Source organism: Mytilus galloprovincialis, chromosome 3 (assembly GCF_965363235.1).
Source record: "Mytilus galloprovincialis chromosome 3, xbMytGall1.hap1.1, whole genome shotgun sequence".
Classification (NCBI taxonomy): Eukaryota; Metazoa; Mollusca; class Bivalvia; order Mytilida; family Mytilidae; genus Mytilus; species Mytilus galloprovincialis.
Window position 1 is genome coordinate 91286381 of NC_134840.1, and position 7023 is coordinate 91293403.

Sequence of the window (7023 nt, forward strand, 5' to 3'; positions counted from 1 at the left end):
ATGCCTTGAAAAATTGAAAGTCATTTTACAAAATGCCTGAAATAGTTATAAAGAATGAAATGTGAAAAGAAATCCAGAAAAAACAATTGAAACCTTTGAACACCGAGCAGCTTTATTTCTAATAATTACTGAATTAAAATAGAAGAGTTTAAATAATCAAGAATAAATTTTACTGAATTATTCCAAAAAACAATTATTTATCATTTATCAAAATGTTTAGATAACAGAACTGTTACACAATATTTGTCCTGATTTTTTTCTAATACATTGTTTGGTGTAAAATCTTCATTTAGCACTTCAACCAAAGTTGGAGAAACCTGAATCATGATACATTTTGCTGTTTCATTACCTTTCCTGACACACACTAAACTTTCGACATCATTGTGTGTTTCGCAATAAGAGCACACGTAACACATGAATATCTTCTTTTTCATAGGTTCCATAAGTCAAAGTATATGATTAGTTTGACATGTATCTTCAAAATTACTGAATACTATTTTGAAAGCAAGCAATGACTCTTTAAATGAAGATTTGATGGATCAAAAGGCGACACTTTTCAAAGAGGCATATTTAAGCGTTCCTTTATATAAAATTATTAAGCTACAAAAAGTGAATAAAGAGGATATTCAAATATTCAACTATGAATCGTTCCCTTAAAATTTGTTTACAGCAAAAAGGAACACTACAAAAGAAATATTTATTGTTAATAAAAAAGCATTTGTCCTAGAGAAGACTGAATAAATGTTAATGTTCATGGAAGGAAACCATATTTTAAACGAAAACGCAATCGTTATTTGCTAATAAAATTAATCAACTTAATCAATCATAAAAAAATAACCTTTATAATATACTGTTCTTGTTTTTGTCTTTGTAAATGATTAACCTTTTTTGAATAGTCATTTTTATGGTAACATCCTTTTGACGTGACTCAGTACTTCCCGTCATTCTGTTATTGGGCGATGGTCATTTTTGTTGTTGTCTTGTCTTTCATTAGGTATTTACACCTTTCCGTGGAGAGACCTATTGATTTTGTTCTGATTATTATTTTTTTTTCTTCCGCCTTTTTTTTCTTCGCTGTTTTGTTGTTTCCCAAGATGTCGCTTAGATATTTGGAATATGATATCGAACAGTTTATACGCTTTTGAAACTGACACCGTTTAACCGAATACTTTCCCATATAAGAGTTATCTCCCCATAGACCGTTTTTCTTGTTATCTCTAAGGCTTCGCAACCGTATAAGAAACCGACAAATTTATTTTTCTAAATTGCTCGTTGTATCTTAAGGATGTTCTGTTTTATTTGATCGAAGCCGTATAGAGATTCCATATGAGAGTTATTTCCCCTTTTGTATTTGATATAAGTGAAATATATTTTTAACTTGAAAATCATAAGTGATAGAGGCTTAGGGTCTTTTGATTTGAGGTCATTGGTCCATAAAAATGAAAATCAGGTCAAGGTCAAAGGTCAAGGTCATGTTCAAATTTTAATTTGGGTTTGTTATCACTAATTTTCCGAAATCTTAATAGTTATCGACAAAATATTATGCAATATTATTAGTTGCGATATGTCGTAACCGATAACTTTGTGTTGAAAGGGTACAAAGACATTTAATGGGAGTTTTCTCCCCTATTATATTTAAAATTACACTTATGGTGATATAACTCATTTATCATATATAATTAAGACCTAGGGTCTTTTGATTTGAGGTCCTTGGTTTATGACCTTGAAATTGAGATCAAGGTCATAGGTAAATTTAACGTTCTAGATTTTTACCTTTGCTTTTACCTCAGATGTATACATGAAAAAGCCATGGGACTTTTTGCCTTATGTTGCAAGCCATTTGAACTTGAAAAAGCAAACCGGAAGTGACCTTTTTAAAACTGGAAGTAGCTTTTGTTTTGCATCACATTAATTTAAATGTATATAGAACCATATATTTTTAGAATCAGTGTCATGTAAACTATCAAACAATACAAAAAGTTCTATTTTTCAAATGGAAGTAAAAAACTATCTCTCTTATCTATATATTTTTGTAAAGAAACCATATATTTTTGAAATCAGCGTACAATAAGCTGTCATTTGACTCTGGAAATGACTTTTAAAACCAAATTTTAATATACCATATCAAAATAGATCCTCATTGGTGGAAAGATCTTCAATTGTTCTCTGATCAATTGGTTTTTAATTTTTTCTGATGTTCTTTGTCATTATGTTGTTCTTACTTGACATAAGTGTTTGGTGTTATAGTGATTAAGGTTATAAAACAATGTTGACTGTTTGGCTGAGTGAAAATGATAAATACGAAATAACAACTTGCTGTTTCAACTGCAGTTTTTTTCCCATATGTCCTAACCTGGGACAGTGGTGTTACAATACAACATAAGAATGAACTATGAAAATTAGTTGAAAAAGGCTCAACTCATTAGATGGATACAAATAGAAATTAGTCGAACTCTTTACATCTATGTTTGACTTATAACATACCAAAACACATATTCAAATTATGAAAAATGCCGTTTAACAAGGGGGAATTCAGAAACTATCGTCCTATCAGGTTGACTGCAGTCTCATCATGAAATTCAATTCCTAGGCAGTATTGATAAAAAAAAATCAAAAGCATGAAACAACTAATACAATAAAAAAAATCAATTCGTCACTGATGAATCGTAGACGAAACGCGCGTTTGGCGTATTAAATTATACGTTTGGTGCCAGAGGGTATCAACAGCCCAGTAGTCAGTGTTGACATGAATATCAATTATATGGTCTTTTTTTTAATTAATTTGGCATACGTATGAATTATTCGAAATATTAAGGATTTTCTTATCCCAGACATAGATAACCTTAGCCGTATTTAGCACAATTTTTTTGAATGTTGGGTCTTCAATGCTCTTCACGTTTTTACGATTTTGACTTTCTTACTATTTTATTTGAGAATAACCAAGATAGAAACTCAAAAAATGTTAATACAATGAGTTCTCAACTAAAATTTCAAATTCTCATGTACAGTTTTTTTCATACATTCTGTGAAATAACTAGGAAATGGCATATTTCAATGAAAAGATGCATATTTTGAATAATTTGTCAAAGTATTTTTCATTTTTCTAGTTGCTTTTTATAGTACATATACTGTCTGTTTGATTTTATATGCTTCCAGCATTAAAATTTGATGTAGATGCTGTTGTTAAAATAATAATGTACTGGAGCATCTTACTATTACTGGGATGCTAGTTTTGCATATATTTTTTATAAATATTTTTTTATTTTTTGGGGATGCTGGATTTCCTATATATTGAAATGCTGGCATCCAGTCATATTGGGATACTGGCATCCCGTTTTATTGGGATGCTGGCATCCAGTCATATTTGGATGCTGCTGGCATCCAGTCATATTGGGATGCTGGCATCCCGTTTTATTGAGATGCTGGCATCCCGTTTTATTGGGATGCTGGCATCCAGTCATATTGGGATGCTGCTGGCATCCAGTCATATTGGGATGCTGACATCCCGTTTAATTGAGATGCTGGCTTCCCGTTTTATTGGGATGCTGGCATCCCGTTATATTGAGATGCTGGAATCCCGTTATATTTGGATGCTGGCATCCCGTTTTATTGGGATGCTGGCATCCCGAAAAAGCTGGATGCTGGCATCCAAAACTGTAGGAGTGCAGACATCGCAAAATATCCGAATGCAGTAATCCTACAAGTTCTGTTTGATATACTGTTGGCCGAATTTCTATAGATGTACTCCAATGCATAATTTTGTGTAATGCAAAAAATAAAACAAACACAAAAATCCGTTTGTTGTTTTCCTCCCAACACTTTATCTAATGACGTCAGGGATATTATGACGTAAAAGGTGTTTTACCATCATGCGTAGAGATTCATGCAGAGACAGTTGAGATGTTCTTGCCTTTTACGGGGACTAAATAAATGGACAAGACATCATTACAAACACGTCTTTATTCTCCATAAGCACGTTCATACTAAAGACATCAAAAACAGCATTACGGGTCTGACCTTACACCCTTACCTGGAATAGCCCCGACCTCGAACAGAATTCAACCCTAATACATAACATCCCCCCGCTTAGCAAAAATTTGGATAATTTTTTTCCACAGGTTGAATTCAGTTCAAACCATAATACTATGTAAATATCAATTTATAAAAAACAATCTCCAGTACAATACGACTCCATATGCAAAAATCTTATTGAAATACGTTTCAACTCTTAGTTCTACAATCTCACATCTTACTCCATATGCTCTAGTAAAATTTGATAACGTTATGAAATCACAATACAATTATTTGTAAAATAGCATATATATATATATATAAGTGAAACAATGTTGTCATGACTGTAGCTGTTTATTATACATCGATAAGGAACCAACAGCGACCGCTACCTCTTATTGAAAATGAGCTTTCCACAATAGGTTTCATCCACCATAACTGTTTCTCTCACACTCTCATACCCCCAACCCCCCTACTCTCTCTCACAGACTCGTGGATCCGTGTTTATAGTTAATGAAACATGTTTCAGAAAAGTGACACCTCTTGAAACGGCAATTTATGATTTCTATCATACCGCTACTGACAATATTCCACATGAACATTCATTCTACTGTATCAAATGTACACCATATCAAATGATTTCCGTTATCATGAACAAATTTGATGAAAATCAGTTATGTGCAAATAGTGAAAACTGATATATGCAAATCTTGAATGAATTTATGCACACTTATTAAAAAAAATGGGTTATTCCAAGTCAACCAAAAATATAATGAAATGCAATAAATTTGAACAAACGATTAACATTAATAAAGTGCTTCAATTAACAGTTCAAAATTTATCAAATTGTTGGACATCTATACAAGAATACGAATGACGGCGAGATAACCCTCACACAAATATCAGGTGCAACAGAGATGATGCTGGTGATTCTTTTCTTTTCCTTTTCTTACATTACTTTGTTACGCAAACTTTATCTCTGGATACTTATGAATTAGCGGCAGTGAAAATCCCACACGCTTATGCAGTTACGAGCAGACGCTACTTTGATCATTTATTTCATTGTAAGCGGCGGAATAATTTCCACACGCCCAAGCTATAATACACTTAATTTATTATAGGCGGGGGCCTTTTACTTATAATCTCTTTGGCTTTAACGTTGAGATCAGAAATATCAATCCAACGTGCGTTCTGTGCAGGTTCGCCACAAAGATGAACTAAATATTTATGTGTTCCGTTCACTATTTTACAAGCAAGTATACGTTTGATTTTAACATTGTCTTTGATATGACTATCTGTGGACGATTCAGGTGTAGTAAAATTAGTGTCTCGGAAACGCATGGGTTCGCACGGGTAAATTATTTTCTGATGTGATTACATCCGGGACATTGGATAATTTATTTTCGGATGAAACAAGATCATTGCATGGACTATCGTTCTCACTGTGTTCCGAATGTTCATCTGATAGTAAATCGTGTTCTACTGTAAACTGATTGACATTTGTAATAACTGGATCCATGAAATAGTTACACTGATTAGGTTTGCGAACATATGCCGGCTTTAGTCTGTTAATATGGATTGACGGGAAAATTTTAGATGTAGTCTGGTCTTTTAATGTATATAAGTGTGGACTTTCACAATTTTCAACAACATATTGTCCTGCAAATTTGAATTTAAATCTATGTCCTGCACCTGTCGGGTCTTTACTCATGTATACAAAGTCGCCAAGTCTTAATGTTAAGTTATGAACTTTTTGATTAGCGCGTTCCATCATTGCTGTTTGCGACTTTAGTGCGTGATCCTTTAATTCATTCCGAATAATATCTAATCTTTCGGAAAATTGTTTAAGATAGTCATGATAATCTTTTGGGATTGACGCTAAATTCAAATCACGAACGTGTCCCGACAAAGGAAATTTAGGACGACTGCCGTAAAGAATTTCAAAAGGTGAATATTTTACACTGTCATTTGCAGTTGAATTTAATGAAAATAAAATAGATGGTACCATATCCTCGCAACGTTTTCTCTGTTGAATGTAAGGCGTCATGCGTTCTGCAAACGTTCTATGCGTTCTTTCACACAAACCAAGACAGTGGTGAGTAAAACTCGGTATTTATTGCTGATTTATCTCCAGTAATCGACACACTTCCTTAATTGCACGAGCGGTGGCTTCCGAACCACGGTCACTGATCATAGTATCGCAAACTCCATATTGAGATACAAGTTTAAACAAAACTTCCGCAACTGTCAACGCATCTTTGTTTGGTATAGGCTCTGCAACTAAAAATTTTGTGAACTCATCGACGGCTGTAAATATATAAGAGTTTCCTTTTGCTGACACTGGTACAGGTCCGTATAGGTCCATTTGCCAAACGACGATACCCGCTTTTGTTTTAACTTGAGTAACTTTTCGGCTCTGACAATCGTGACAACTTCTAACATAATCCGTCACACTCTGTAATAATTTCGGGAAATAATAATGTTCTTTTAACATGTCCGCTGTATGTTGAATGCCACCGTGTCCACTTAACGGTGAGTCATGGTACAATCGAAGGACGGTTTTAATAGCAACCTCTGGTAACGCTAGTTGATACGAAGTGAAAAGTTTTGTCCGTTTACACTTTGCTGTACGAGTATGAAAAAGCAATCCATCCACCATGTCATAATTTGAAGTTTCGAGTAGAAGTTTTCTAGCAGCTTTTTGTGAAGAGGGTAATTTATTCTGTTCAAAATATGATATAAAAGGTCCAAAGTATGGGTCCCGCACTTGCAGTTTTTGAAAAGTGTCCTTACTAAAATCACCATGTCTAAAAATTTCAATTGAATCAGTGAATTTAACTTGCGTATTGTTCTCACTTGTAGCCGTTTCTGTACTAAGATTAGTTTGGGTTTCGTCACCATCGGTATTTAACGTTGTAAAATTTGAATGATCTTCCTTTTCCGTAGAAATTTCTGTATCCTGATTTTAAGCACTTGTTTTGGGATCGACTGATTCTGACTGATTTTCAGTGT